Source organism: Balaenoptera ricei, chromosome 11 (assembly GCF_028023285.1).
Source record: "Balaenoptera ricei isolate mBalRic1 chromosome 11, mBalRic1.hap2, whole genome shotgun sequence".
NCBI lineage: Eukaryota > Metazoa > Chordata > Mammalia > Artiodactyla > Balaenopteridae > Balaenoptera > Balaenoptera ricei.
This window is the reverse complement of record NC_082649.1, coordinates 30,101,393-30,117,865: the sequence shown is the minus strand read 5'-3', so window position 1 is coordinate 30,117,865 and position 16,473 is coordinate 30,101,393. Positions and strand designations below refer to the sequence as shown.

Here is a 16,473-nt window from a genome sequence, read left to right as displayed (position 1 = left end):
AGGCCCGCGCACCGCGATGAAGAGTGGCCCCCGCTTGCCGCAACTAGAGAAAGCCCTCGCACAGAAACGAAGACCCAACACGGCCATAAATAAATAAATAAATAAATAAAATTTAAAAAAAAAAAAAGGAATAGTCTAAAATGATTTCTCAAGGTTCTCATCAACCCCAGAGTCCTACAGATTAACTCTCTTTTGTATACAATTCTACAAGCAAATATGAATGCAATAACTTAAAAAAATCACATTTTTTAGGTACAGAAGGGTTATAGGAGGAAATAAGGAATTTAAACTGAGTTTGTTCTTACATTTGTTAAAGGTTTATTAATTAACCACGCCAACATTTTACTCGTACATTCTTTAAAAATTTTTTCTCCATGTACAAGTTCATATTATTTGACCAAAGTTTAGAGCTACCAGTTGATGTGAAATATATCAATATTAGACCCCATTCTCAATGGCATATTTGAAGTGGATGAGGACACGCTGAAAAAGCTGAAGAGGATTTGGTGAGATTTTTCCAGAGTAGGAAACAGCACATGGTATGTCGCCATCTGCTGGCCACCACGCAAAAAGGCACGCCCAAGAAATATCAACAGAACAGACCAGCTCTTACAATGGGCATCTCTTGCCTGTCACTACAGTATCCAAATATTTCCTGAATGCCCAGCAGAGGTGAGGTTCCAGATAAGAAGCAGATTCATAAGAGCAGGCTGTAGGAATTATGATTTTCTTGTTTTGTGAAAAATCCTACTTATAGAGCAAATCTTTGAACAATTCAAAAGCACAGTAATTAATACTTGGAAAATACGAAATGTTAACAAGGGTGATATGATCTTAAGATATTTGTCAATTATGGGTTTCAAAGTTCTCTTATAACCAAGATGTTGGGCATCCTTACAATAATTGAAAGGTGGCTGGTGCATGCAGGAAGCCGACAGCAGGAGGGAACTCACAGGGCTAAGTTTGTTCATCAGCAACTCCATTTCTTAGCGTGTAACCTTGAAAAAATACCTCAACCTTCTGAAGACACATACTTCAAGTATCAAGCAGTGAGAACAGTCTATGGTTCTTCAGAAGAACACACAGAATATTTTCCATCAAGGATGGATGAAGGGATAAACAAAATGTGGTCCATACATACAGTGGAATGTTATTCAGCCTTAAAAAGAAGGAAATTCTGACATACACTACAACATGGATGGACCTTGAGAACGTTATGCAAAGTGAAATAAGCCAGACAGAAAGGGACAAATACTGTAGGATTCCATATATATATGAGGTACCTAGAGGAGTCAAATTCATAGAGACCGAAAGTACAATAGAGATTGCTAGAGGCTGGGGGGTGCGGGGAAGGGGGGAATGGGGAGTTACTTTCATTGGGTATATGAAGTTTCAGTTTGGAAGATGAAAAATTTCTGGAGATAGAGAGTGGTGATGGTTGAACAATATGAATGTACTTAATACATTTTAAAATGGTTGAAATGGTAAATTTTATGTTATGCATATTTTACCACAATAACAAAAAGTTCATAGACACCTCGTCCATGGTAAGTGTCAGGTGATCGGGAGCTCCTAGAAGGTGTCACAGCTCTCATTCTCTGCTATGTCCCCACCACTGATCATTCAACAAATGATGAGACTAAGGGTGGGATTTCAAATGATGAGCTTAAGGCTACCCCCTATGGCAAAGCTGCCTCCAGGACCTTTCCACTGGGCTGACTGAGGTGTGTATTTCTACGAGAGATTTTAACACTTAGGAACAATCTAACAGCTTGCACCCTGATATCAGATGTGATGTCCAAGGAAACACAGGTCATGCCAACTAAAGGCAAGTTTTAAACTTTCCAGTCAATTTGAAAAGAATATGGCTTCCAATGCTTGTTATAGCTTTGCTTTAGGTAAGATAGACTTTAATGTAATAGACCATCTCCAGGACCAAGGCCCTGACCCATATAATGAAACACGATATAGTTCTATTATCTACTGGCTGACATCTCTCTCCGCCATATGTAAACTCAAGTTTTCCGGCAAAGTCATCGGCTGAGTGTAAGACGTGGCTCACCCCGTATTATACTAGAGTCCTACAAGTTTCACTTAATCATAGAATTAGGATTAAAAGATTTCAAAATAGCAATAAACTGGACTAGGTTTTATGAAGAGCCCAAGTCCCTGAGTAAATCTTGAGTAGCCTGGTGGGTTGTCAGGAAAGTCACAGATCTGCGTTGCTCTCTGCAAAGGCTGGGGATGGAGGGGCTGGCAGGTGGTAGAAAATGGAGTGGAGTGTATCTGCAGCATTTACTCCAGGTGGCCAAAATATCCTTTCAGTAAAGCATCAACAGGGGTTGAACAGGATATTCAGTAAAGTCCTCACTCACATGAAGATGCCCAAAAATGTCACCGTAGGATTCTAAGATTCCATATAGAATAAGTGAAAACCTCAGAAGGCCTAAACTAGAGGCGTCATTGCTGCCCCCCTCCCCCAAACCAACCCAACGAACAACAAGAAACATAGAGTAGAGTTTGCTATAATTCTGTTCATCCATGTATTATATGGTCTGTTTAAAGAATTCTTAGTGACCTTTCAATATTTAAATAAGAGTATCAAAGAACAGTTATTTCTTCTTTTAATTTTAGTTACTATTTACTGAACACTTATCCTGTGTATTCTTCCTACATTCTAACGCTCTTGACATTTGACACGCAAAGGACCCAGGGTCAGAGATATTAAGGAATTTTGTAAGGCTAGACAGTTACGAAGTGGCAGAGCTGGGTTTTCAAGCCAAGTCTGCCCCCAGAGCCTGTGCAATTATCTACTGGGTCTGCCCTTGTTTTTTAGTGTAAGAGTCAAAGCATCCTTAGGAGTTCAAAAGATCTGCAGTTAGGAGCCATGAGGAATCGTGGCGGTCCTCACTGGAGTTAATTTCAGAAAGCAAAGGTAGAGTCCTCTTCCCTCTGCAGGTATGCATCCAGCTGAGTGCCTGCCGCGAAGGGAATGCTGGCATCAATCGATCTGTCAATGGGCTCCACGCAGCTAAATGAAAAGGTTGCTGCAAGAAAATATTGATCAATATGGGCCATGAACAGCCACCTCCATAAACCAATCAATGGCTAGAGTTACGGTCTCCGCTGGGACATATCGTTATGTTGGAAAGACGTTATGCACTGAAGCCCTTGCTCAGGGACAAAGTGGTCTGAAAAGTGGCACTGGTTGGGGGACCCGAAGGAGATGAAACAACCGGGTAGGAAGGGAGGCAGCACAGTAGCCCCAGGCCTGGTACAGTGCCTGGCACGTGCTGAGTGTTCAACGAACATGTCAATGAGTCGATCAACCTGGGAACGATGGCAGGTCTGCCCTTAGAGAGATAATAAGGTCACAGGAGGCAGAAGAGCATCATAAGGGCCCCCATTCCTCCTACAGGACAAGAGCATCCTCCTTGACATACTGGGAAATGGCACAGTTGAGGTAAGAAGCCCAGCTCAGGTACCTGCATCTGCCCAATCCACTCAGCTGATGCTCCAGGTGCAACAGACAGCAAAGTTAGAGGCGAAGTTTTTAGAAATTATCATAAATCCTCAATTACGTAAGGGCTGATCATTTCATTTGTGGTCTACTTGAGTCAGTGTTGCTTTTTTCTGCTTGGGCCATTTCCTTTTTCTCTTTCGCCCTCCCACCACGATAGGGAAACCAACTTAAATTACATCTAAATTGCCAGAACACAGCAGCTATTTCAAGGTGGTTCTCATCATATCAAGCCCCTCCCCAACCTTACTCAGTAATTCAGAATGGCTGATTGTTTTTGTTATTTTATGCATTTCAAGCTCTTCAAACTAACATGTAAGGCACTGGCTTAGTTTCATTGTTTCTGGTACCAAACCATTCTTTTTGCTGTGCTTTGCTATCCCTGAAACAAGACTTGTGAGTACAATCTCATCTGGTTCACTAGCCTATTCATTCATTCATCCACAAAAGGGATACAGGGATCGGGAATAGAGCCAGAAAACAGCTCAGACAAGGCTCTTCTCTCATGGAGCTTGTTGGGAGAGATAGAAATGAACTAACCAATCAACCAGCAAATCAATAAAATAAGCCATTTTTAAAGTCAGATTATTTTCAAGTAGAGAATGAAAAAAAGAGGGATGTTGAGAGTAAGTCCTACCTCTAAGGATAAGACATTGAAGTTGAGATCTGAATGAAAAGTGGTACCCAATCCTATAATGATTTAAAAGAAGAGCATCCCAGGAAGAAAGAACAGCTGGTTCAGGATCAAAACAAAAAAAGAGAGAGACAGTTTGGCAGAAACAGGATGGGTGAAAAGGTGAATGGTTATAAGGTAAGATTTGAAATGTTGGCAGGGCATAATCAGAGTCAGGAGTTTGAATTGTATTCTAATTATGGTGGGAAGTGATTGGAGGGCTTTAAATAAAGAATTGACACGATCATCATAATTGTGCTTTGTAACGATCTCTCTGGCTGCTGTGAGGAGCGTGGGTTGTAGACAGCCCGATAGTAGAAGCAGGAATATCCACTAGGAGATCACCATAGGCAAAAGAAAATGGCGGCTTGATCTAAAACGATAGTTGCAGAGACAGAGTGAAGAAGTCTGATCTAGTATTTTTCAGATATAGATCTTATAGGACTTGATATGGATTATATGTTAAGGAGAGTGCTAGGAAGAAGGATGCCTCCTAGATGTTTGACTTGAGTAACTGAGTGGGTGGTGATGGTGTTTATGGAGATGTGGCGGGGTAGCCCAAAGCTTTCTGGTGGGGTGACCAAAAGCTCTGCTTTGCCAATGTTAAGTCTGAAAAGGAGAAGTTCCAACTTCCATGGGAATGTCCAGTACCCAATTAAATCTCTGAGTCTGGAGTTCTGGGGTATGGTCAAGGCTAGAAGTAGAGTTTGAAGGAGTTGTTGGCATTGAGATGGCATTAAAAGCTATGGGGCTGGATGAGATCACCTATGGAGAATGTATAAATAGAAAGTGGCCAATAACGTACCTATCAAGTTCAGCAGAGGAAAAAGAGGAGAATAGGACTTGGAAAAGAAATAGGCAATAAGGAAAGAGAAACAGAGATTACTGTGTCATGAGCGTCAAAAGAGTTTCAAGAAGGAAGGAATGGTCAACTTTGACATATGCCCTTGAGAGGTCAAGAACACTATGGAAAAAGCTGACTATTGGGTTTGGCAACATGAAGGTCACTGTCACTTTAATGAGAGCTGTCTCAGTGGAGTGACAGGGAGAGAAGCCTGACCGGGAGCAGGAATCAATCTGAGGTGGGGAGACAATGATTATAGAAAACTATTCCAAAAAGTTTTTCTGTGATGTGGGTAAGAGAAATAGTTGGAAGAAGACGTAGGGCAGAGATGGGACTTTTCTGTTTTAAGGACAGGAGATATCTTCACATGCTGATAAGGATAACCTAGTAGAGAGAAAGAAATTCATCATTTAGGAAAGAAGGCTCATTGTAAGTACCAAAAGTTTTGGAGGCAAGAAGGGTTGGGACCCTGGGCACAGTGGAGGGTTGGGTCTTTGCTAGGATCAGAGATGCTTCAGCCTTTTCAAGAGGAGGGAAGGCAGAGAGCACGGGCTAACATGAAATCAGGTGGGTAGACTTGGCCGTGGAAAGATGAGGTGGGGAGTCTCTGCTTGTTTCTGGAATCTCAATGACATATGAGGCAATATTATCATTTGAGATGAGGATTGGAAAAAAGATGAAAAAGTGTGAAACAACCCTTTCAGAGAGTGGAAAAGGGAACACCTACAGGGGAAATGCCAGTCGTACGGAATGTCCAGTGGTAGTCTGCTGTATTGTGTGTAAATTGAGAACAGTCAGCCAGTTGTGTACTCTTCTCCAGCAACTGCTCAGGGGCCGACTCATGAATTGAGTTAAGCTAGGGTGAAGCCTCTTGCAAGGGAATATAATAAAGACAGCAAGACTACTAAAGGCATTCTGAAGGAGGCTGTTATAATGGTGGGCCATAACACTTAAGCTGGTAAGGAGGGTAGTAAGGTCGTGAAAGGGATGGATTGGAGGTCTACCCTGAAGGGTTTAATGGAGTCACTCAAAAGTTGCTAGAGTGGGGAACTATGGGAGTAGATAAAGGATAATAAAAAGCAGGATGCTTGGAGTCAAACTTTTAAACTCAGGACATGCTCTCAACAAGGAATGACTTGTTTATCACCACTTCCTAGTGTAGCCCCAGTTCTAAACCCTATGAGATTGAACTTGGCTTCTCTGCTTATTTTCTATATGCCTTTGAACAAGTCATATGACATCTCTGAGTTCTTATCTATAAAACAGTCATCACTTCCTATTCTTTTGAAGGTCAGGGATAACATATGGAAATCACTTTCATGCATGGCGGGTGCTCATTCGTGGTTGCTACTTATAATCATGTCCACCGTAATACACAGACTGGTGGCTGTCCGTACATTATGGGACCACAGATTACTATTCTCCTGTAATTTTTGTTCCTGATTATTTTCAGCCTTTTCATCTTTTCTTGTCAGACTCGTAGCTGCCGCTTCTACGGTTACTGCATATAGAATAACACCAAGGACCTGGAAACCAGACCTTCAGCACCCACAAGTGCAAGCAGTAGGAGATGGGACCCTTAGGGGAGTCATGCTTTTTCACACTGACTTTGGGATGCTTCTTCCCCTCTTCAGCAGTCTATTTTAATGACTTCCTGGTCCTCCTGTGTTGTGCCAGATACTTGAGTTTTGGATTTGGGAAGAGTTACTTTTGTTGTTTCTCACTATCCTGCCACCTGAAGCAGGATCTTATACAGCTTTGTGGCAAAAAAAAGTAGGAAGTGCCTATACCTTGTTGAGTATATTTGATTTCATGTATATTAAAATAAACAAAAAGGAACACTGTAATGCAAGGGTGAATGAAACGGAGGTATTCCATGCTGGCCAAGAAAGCCTCTCATTTAGGCTCTCTGTTGAGTGTCCCCATGGTCATTCTTATATTATCAATGACATTTTAAGAGCTCAGAGAATGGGAAAGAAACTAGGCTTCCTCCACTCCACTATCGACCCTTCTCCATTCCTAGCTGATAATATAATTCATCCCCTTGGTTTAAATTTAGCCTACACAGTTATCAAAAGGATTGATAAAGTTATACAATCTACCCAATTCTGTACATTTCTTTTCAAATTTAGAATTAACTTAGCCAACTAAGCCAAGAATAAGTTATTAAGCTGTCTCTTAATTTTATGTTCTTATGCTTACTCTTAATCCATTTTTTTCATATGAGAAACGATTCTTTCTCTTTAACCAAAATGGTGGCTCTACTGAGATGCAATGAATAAATTGAGTGGCATGAAAGATTTAACTTCTACTAAAGAAAAGCACTTTCACTGATACTGGCAGAATAGAGAAGTAGAAAAAAGAGAAACAAAAACTTTATTATATTAAAAAAAAAATCTCCCCCAGAGGAGAGAGGCAGCATTGAATCAAAGATTCTCAGAGACAAACTGAATGAAAAGAAAAGCAGAAGTGTGTGTGTCTTTTTAAGAATAGATTACATCCTGAAAACATGATAATAATTAGTCAGTACTTAAATATATTAATTAGGCTAATTAAACTAGGAAATGTGAGCAGTTCTCTTGAAAGATAGATTTCCTGCTAAGATTTTTAGATGGGAAATTCCCTCCAGTTTTGTAGGGCAGTTAAAAGTCCTCTTGTGACTTGTGGATTAGCTAAATTGGAAGATATCATTGAAGGAAATTGTCGGAATGCATCAACAGTGTGAGTGCAATTTCAAATATATGAGGTTTTTTTTTTTAACTTGGGGGTTATAAAAAATTTTTTAAAGCATATGATCTTAAAAATATAAGATTTACTATGGGTTGATGGATCTTTTGGGTCAGAGTTGACTCCAGTGGTGAGCACCAAATGCCCCCTCTCTTTTTCTTTGCCACCTGCTGAGGATGCTACCACATGAAGATCCTGGGAGATGAAGTCTCTTTATGGTTACAGAGCAAAGCCCACAGCTCTGAACTACGTCTGCTCACCAAACTGGGCAGATCAACCCCTGGCAGAGTGAAAGTGATGCTTTGTTTAATGACAGAAGTGCTACCAGATTCACTGGTAGATTGGAATCAGGAATGGACTGAGGCAAAGCATGGTGACAAGTCCTAGAGTTTTTCTTCTCCATCAGTTTGATTCTGATCATAAGACCATGAGGCCGGCCACTCAGCCCTCAGTAATTAAGTAATTATGTGCTTGCTTAGATTTAAAAACATTCAGAGATATTAAAGGCTGGCAGGGAGGTGGGGGTAATCTGCCTATTGGTGGAGGCCTTGAACATTGTGTATTAGAAACCAAATTAGAGATTAAAATACCAGGATGTTGAATTCCTTTTCAATCTAAATATATTTATTAAGTGCCCATTTTGCACAGCGTCCTATGCTAGAATCATGAATTACACAAAGATAAAGGAGGCCCAGTGGCTGCTATTAGTGTAAGTGCGAGATAAATACAAGTGGGCAAATTGCAACGGCCTTGTAGAGCGTGGTAAGTGCTTGAAGTTTCCAGACAAATGGCGATGGGAGTGGAAAGGTGGGAAAGGTTAAAGAAATGACAGAGGACTTCCTAGAAGCTGGATCATTTGAACTGTTCTTGGGAAGTGGCCCATGTATTAATTAGCAGAAATGGAGGAAAAAGGGAATGATGAAAGTAAGTGCACCACGATGGGTTAAGTGAAGGGGTGTGTCCCTTCACTTAACCCATCATGAATTCTCAAATCTGGCTGGACTGTAGGAGAGTCACAGGGCTCAACAGTGGTATGCAGGCCTGGAAGAGTAGTTCAGGGCCAGGTCATGTATGTCTTTGATTACTAAGCCAAGCAGCTTGAGCTTTATACTGTAGGAAGGTTTTGGAACAGAAGAGGGACTTAACTAGGACTATCATGAGGAAGATGACCCTGGCGACAGCGTGGAAGATAGGGACGGGATCCCCAAAGGCGACGGCACTGTCCACTTGAGAGGGGCCGAGCCAATGAGGGTGAAACCAGGGCACTGGTTACGGGAATGGCTTGAATGGTACAGAATCAAGATCCTTAAAATAGACAAGGTGGTCATAAAAGAAAATAGTCGGAATCAAATGTGTCTCTAGGTCTTCTATCGCGATTGACTTGCAGGACCATTAATCAGGATAGAAATACAAAAGCGGGTGCAGGAATGGAGCTGTGTGGCAAGGGACACAAAGAGATGAGTTCAGCTGGAGACCCGTGAGCTTTCGGGCATTAATGGTACACGTGGGTGAAGAGATTCAGGAGATACACTGGGCTGAGGTGAACTGACCGGCTAGTGGGGCCAAGGCTGAGAGAGAGAACAGAGCTTTACGTATGTTGATTTTTGAGAGCTGGGCAGAGGAAGAGGACCTAGCAAAGGGGACTAAAAAGGAGTGGCAGAGTAAAGTTAGGGGAACTAGCGCCTGGCACATAGATCGTGCCCAATGATCCCCAATATGAATGAATAAATCAATCAGGGTAGTGTCCAGACACAGCAATTTAAGAAGGGTGTTTTAAGAACAAAGATGTGATTGTGCATTTTAAAATGGTGAATTTTACTACGTGTAGATTACATCTAAATAAAGCTAGTATTAAAAAATGAATAAAGGATAAATCAGTTGTGTAAGCTATGCTGAGAAATTAAGTAAACTCAGGGCTGAGAAGATGCCTGTGGAGTTGACAATTTCAGGCACCAAAACCTCTAAATGAACAATTCCAGTAGAGAAGGGATGGCAGAAATCTGACTGTTGAAAGCACAGAAAGTGTGGAAAAGTGGAAGGATTTAGCATTGTACCCTTTTCTCAATAAGTTCAACACCTTTTAATGTTTTGTTTTTCATATAAAATAATATATTGTTATTGTAAAGTATCTGAAAAATGTAGAGAGGCTTTAAAAAAAAAGGACAAAATGAAAATCAACTGACTTTCTACTGTACTGAAATAACAATGGTTAATGTTGTGATAGATTTATTTCCATAAAATTTTCTGTGCTTATTATTTATAGAACTGGCATCAGGCAAAACCTTCAGTTTTATATCTTGTATTTTTAAAAATTCAATCTTATAGCATTTACCACTGTATGGGCATGCCATCATTTTAAAACCATTCTCCTACTGCTGAACTTTAGTTTATCTCACCTTTATTTATTTTTATTTTCACCATAATGAATATATTTATTCCTAATCTTTGCACAACACTGTTTTACTATTTCTTTAGAATACATGCCTGGGGGGAATGGCTGTGTCAAAAAACATGGGCTTTTTTTATGACTCCTGATGTATTATCAAATGGTTTTTCAGAAAGATTGTACCAATTTACAGTCTTCAAGCAAGGATTCACTGTACATTCCCCCCTACTGAGTATCATTATTTTCTTTTCACTCACTTGGCCCATCTGAGAGAGAAAAGCCATATCTCACTGTTGGTTTAATTTGCATATCTTCGCTCAAGGAGCCCTCAAATGAGATTTCTCCTTTAAGATCTGTGATTTGTTTCGAAGCCTCCTGATTCAAAAGGCAACAGAGAGAAACAAATTGATGAAGAAAGATTATGAAAATGAACTCAGATTACAATTTAGTTCTATAAAACCATCGAAGGGACATATCAATTTGGACAGAGAGAAAGAAGCTGTTCATTTATAAGTACTGCAGGGAAGTACTCCCATCCAGTGGCCATTAATCCTTCTGGCCATTTTTCTGGAGTCTCATTTGTTCCCCAGACAATCATGGGAGCTGATGTAAAATACGGGTGCATCCATTTTCTCTGATTCCTTATATATATCTCATTGTCATAATCCAACATATTCTATTTTACTTGGGGTGGTGTATTTCAGAGAAACAAGCTATAACACTTTTCTAAGTATTTGTATTGAAGGAATAAAAATAAAGCTGCCATGTCCTAAGAACCAGACACCAGGCCAGGTGATTTACATACATGATTAACCCTTACAACACTACATGGAGGAAACTATCAGGCCCTTTTCACTGATAAGAAAACTGAGGTCCAGAGAGGTTTTGCTAAACCCCAAGTCATGCAGCTGTTAAGTGAATGATCTGAAACCCACATCCCGCTGTCTGGATGCTAAGCTTAGTCTGAGGCTAAGGCCAGCGCTCTCTCCCCAAACCCCACTCTTTGGATGTCATTTGACATTAATAATCTGTGAGAGGGCTTCCCTGGTGGCGCAGTGGTTAAGAATCCGCCTGCCAATGCAGGGGACACGGGTTCGAGCCCTGGTCCGGGAAGATCCCACATGCCGCGGAGAAACTAGGCCCGTGCGCCACAACTACTGAGCCTGCGCTCTAGAGCCCGCGAGCCACAACTACTGAAGCCCGTGTGCCACAACTACTGAAGCCCGCGTGCCTAGAGCCTGTGCTCTGCCACAAGAGAAGCCACCACAATGAGAAGCCTGCGCCCCGCAACAAAGAGTAGCCCCCGCTCACTGCAACTAGAGAAAGCCCGCGTGCAGCAGCAAAGACCCAATGCAGCCAAAAATTAAATAAATGAATAAATAAATAAATTTATAGAAAAAAAATAATAATAATAAAATAAAACTTAAAAAAAATCTGTGAGACAATTTATCATTATCTTTATTAATTTTTTTCAACTTCAAGAAAGTTATGATGATATGCAATTTAACAGTATCTCAACAAAATATCTTAAATACTGTAGCTGACAAAAGTCTATTATTATGGCTAGATCAGAAAAAAAATAGCCTGAGTTTTTAAAGCAAACACTTCAAGCATCCCTCTCTCTGGCCTTTCCAACAATTCTTCCATTTCATTCAACCCTCCAGTCATTAAGGCTCTGACTTTTCCACTATCCAGAATCAAAGCAACCCCACGTCCTCAATTCCTCGCAAACCTTGGATTCTATATGCCACGCCTGTCATCAGTGCCTTGCCAACAGCCACAATAACTGCAGAGATCTTTCTCCATCATTTTAATCTGACCAGCCTTAGGCTTCCCAATCACCCACTCCTCTGCACCAGCACCCTGGCAACTCAGTGTTACTAGAGAAAATGACATAACCATGCCAACTGCTCTCACTTTGCATTCATAACCAAAAGAATCTCAAACGGCCAGCTAACGTTGCCAGCAATTCGAAATATGTTTCCTTAGAATATTTATTTTTCTCCCACTGCAAAATGACTATTTCACATATAGGTGTCTCAAATATACAATGTCCTTCCCCATCTCATAGGCTGATGAACCTGCCTCATTCCACATGGAGAACCTAGCTTCAGTCATGCGGGGACCGCCTCACCTTCACACTCCCGTAATAACTGCCTGCATCTGGAGCCCACCGTGACCTTTCCAGCTGCCACACTGGAGGAGGTAACCCTGCTCCTACCAAGGCAAGTCCTACCTGGTGCTCTTGATCCCAGTTTTTCCAAGTCTGGAGTTTTCTAACGGTTCAGGGCTCAGCTCCAGTTTTAGCCTTTCACAGAACCTCCCTCACTTACCTAGACTAACCGAAGCACCGGGTCACTTTCCAGTGCTGTATTCTAACCCAGCGGTTCTCAGTGTAGGCCATAGAATAGCTGTATCAGCATCACCTGGGGATGTCAGAGATGCAAATTCTCGGACCCCACTCCATACCAATGAAATCCTCGCAGCCACACTGGGGGTGGGGTCAGCTGTGTGCTGGAGCCAGTTCCTACCCACACTGGAGAACAGATTGTTAAATTTCCAAGAATTTCGTAAGCTGATTGTTAAACACAACCATGACTAAACCTTAAATTACATAAACTTTCAAGTAAATAAATTATATTTAAAATGGAAATAATACATGTTTGAAATGCAATGCTTCTTAATAAGATAACTACATTTTACTGTCATCTATGCTCTTGAGGTTATTTGTAGGTGCAGGTGAACGAGTGGAGGTGGGCGGTGGAAATGCTACATGAGAGATGCTACAGGACATCCTTCCTGACCCCGCATTTAGTGTTACCATGTTGGTGGCTTGAAATCAGCCATGGTGGGAGCATTCACCATGGAAATCAGCAACTGCTACAAAGCAGTTTTTCTCACGAACCAGTTCTTAAGCATTTCCCAGTACATCTCTGGATGAGGCCCCAGTAATCTTCATTTGAACAAGGCTTCCAGGGGATTCTGATGCCCTGGAGTTTGAGAACCACTGTCAGAAGGCCTTTCCAGCCCATCTCCCAACACCTACTTCCCTCCCCCACCAGTAACCAGTCTAACGTCCCCCTCACCCACACACAGAGTGCCTGATTCTGGAGTCTGCTTCACTTCACATCTATCCCAGCTTCACACAACCTGATTTCACTGATGGAAGTCTGTTTTTTACAGGGAAGATAAGGGCTTTTCCTGGGACCCAGGGTAAATCCCCATTTTGTTTTATATTTATGTCCAAGATTCTATAAAAAGGCATTTTTTTCTAAGTAGTTGTAACCTAATCTCATTTTAGTATTCACTTCTATTCTTTAAAACATGATGAAATTACAAAATGATTTTTTTTCCTGAAAATAACATCTTTTTTTTTGCTGTTTCTTTTCTTTTCTTTTTTTTTTTTTTTTGTACATAGCTTCTTTTTCATTGAAGTATAGTTGATTTACAGTATCATGTTAGTTTCAGGTGTACAGCATAGCGATTCAGTTATACCTATACATATATATTGAATATGAATAAACCTATATACATGAATATACATATATATTGAATAAAAATATATATATTCTTCAGATTCTCTTCCCTTATAGGTTATAACTGAACCCCGTCATCCATTCTCCATTTAGCAATTTGCTGCTGAATCATAAAAACCAGCAGGTGGCAGCAGGGGCTCTTGGAAAGAGCGCCTAATGTGTTCAAAGCATTTTGGCTGAGAAAGAACATAAACTGTTATTGCAAAGTCAAGCACATTTCTAAACAGTTTTTTGATTCATCATATTCTTCATGTCAGCAAACTGCATTTTAAAAGGCAAGATCGATTATGTGCTATGGTTTCATGAGAACATTAACAACCCCCAAAAAGTCATTGACTCTTCTTATGCAAATTAGTCCATGCCAGACCAGAGGGAGAGTATTTGGCTACTGTTTGTTGCCAGGTTGAAGCATTTCAAATTCTTACAGATTCAGATTTAAATTATTTTATTTCATTAATATTTTAAAATGTTTTTACATTTTGGCTTCTACAACCAGTTTTCTTATAAATTCAGGAGGCAAGATATGCAAATAAAGAGTACAGATTATAAGCCACAGACACCTACCCCCCATTTTTAAATAAACATGAAAGACCAGAGTGTTTAAACAGACTCTCTAGGTCTGTAATATCATAGAGCATCACTGAAAGCCATGCAAGGCAATTAAACTGAGCCTGGTATTAACAATGATTTAAACAAACTATTGTGTACATGGTGTCTTTGGCGGCATAATTAAGGAAAGCGGTTTACATGGAGTGGTTCTGCATCTACATAGCACTGAATGTTAAAAATCCATTAGGGAGCTTGAAGTTCAAGAATTCTGCAACAGTGGCCATCACGGCATCAGGTGGTGGTTCTTTGATTGTTGAGCAGTGTATGGAGACACAGCACCAGCCCTGAAGTAAGGGGGAAACTGTCTTTTTTATGACCCAATTTCAATGTCTTTTGATCGAATATTTTCTTTTTTACCAAATAATTTTTACTGGTCACATAAAGATATGCAGACACAAGGGAGGAACAGATACATAATACAATATTTATTGGACCTCATCTATGAACCAGCAGTGTAAGAGGTACTGAGGATGCTGAGATGAACAGAATGTCATCTCTGCTTTCCAGGAGCTCACTGAGTACTGGATTATACATTTCAGAGAGATTCAGAAAAGTACAGCATTTATTTCACCAGATTGTTTTGAGAATAAGATAACTTAAAGAAAACACTTCACAAAGTAAACACTGAACAAATGTCAGTTTGCCATTATTTTTGAATAGGTGAGTGACAAAATCAAAATGATGGTCGTAAAAAATTGATATGGCAACGATTTAAAAGACAGATGAAATGGGGAAAATAACCTCAGGCAGATTGACCTGACAGTAGGGCAATAGAGAGAAAAGAGACAAAAATCCCTAGAATATATTCCCTGGATGATTGTGGGAATAATGAAATAGGAGAGTCAAGTGGGTGACATAATTTAGGAAGTAAGGCAGAGAATTTGACTTTTGACATGTGGAGTTTGAGGTGACAGCAGAACATCAGAGCAAACCAACAGAGGGAAGTTTAGAGAGGTCACCGCCCACAAACTCCTACTCAAACTTCAAGACCCACCTCCCATGTTCTCTTGTCTGTGAAGCCTTTCTTTGATAGCCCTCAGAGATTTAGTTAACTCACTTCTCCATGTTCTAAAAGCATTTTTAAAAAAATATTCTACCTTAGCACTTGTCATATTGGGTTGGTTTTATTAGACTGTGTGTCTGTCACTTCAGGTAGACTCCATGCGAATGCTGGAAGTAGAGAAAGTCACCTATCTTTACATCCATTGCACCAGCACAGGATACCATTCAAGGTGCTCAGTAAATGTCTAGTGAATGATAGAAGTAAGTATCTGATGAAAAAGCTATCTAAATATCAAAACATAAGATTTGGAAGTCATCTGCTTAAAGGCGATATGAAGTTGTTAGTGGATACAATTTCCAAGGAATACTATTTAGAAAGAAGAGGTGAGCACTCAGGATAGGACATGTATAGGGAGTCAAGAAGAAAGAAAAGTGAATGAAAGGAAAAGAAAATGAGTCAAAGCCTCCTGGTAAAAGGATGATGTCACTAGCAAAAGAGGACATATTCCAGGCAAAGGCGTAAAATGCTATTGCCTTCTCAGTGAATGAAGCTAAAGAATGAACCACGGAATTTCAAAGCCAAACTTATTGCCAAAACTTCAGGTTTATTTCACCAAGAACAAAAATAAGGGCAATAAGTAAATGCACTTAATTTATTGAAGAAGCCAGGGATATGGGAGTAATCTATTTTTGTTATTTATATGCTGTAAAAAGGTTGCTTGACACTAAGTGCCGGCTGGGTGCATACTTCAAGACAGAGACGTTGAAAATATTAAAGGGATTAAGAAGCTAATTTTAAAACATGACAAACAAAGGAACACTAGCACAGTACGACTGCAGAGGTCCTGACGAGGAGGTGAAGAGGATGCACGAAGCTCTCCAGGGCATTTTTCACAGGGAATGATGGCGGTGTCCAGATAAACAACTTCTGGTTAAGCATGCGTTGCTTACGCAGACTCACCTCAGGCTGTCCTCCCACAGGTGCCAAGACAGAGGGTCAGGGGGACCTTTGCTCCTGGGGCTCTTCAGATGTTTCATTTGGGATATCTAGTGCCTGGCTGAAGGGGTGGGCCTTAACATTTGTGCTAGACCATCTGGATTCCTAATTTCATTCCAGAAAGTCCCTAGATTTCTGGGTAGCTTAAATGAATTCCAAGGATCAGCCTAGGAAAGGTC

At 40.6% G+C, this 16,473-nt stretch overlaps 1 protein-coding gene across 1 annotated transcript in view; it reads right to left on the bottom strand.

Annotated features, from left to right (window-relative positions):
• RCAN2 (regulator of calcineurin 2) overlaps positions 1 to 16,473 on the bottom strand; it is a 256,888-nt gene that overhangs the window by 164,313 nt on the left and 76,102 nt on the right. The window lies entirely within an intron of this gene.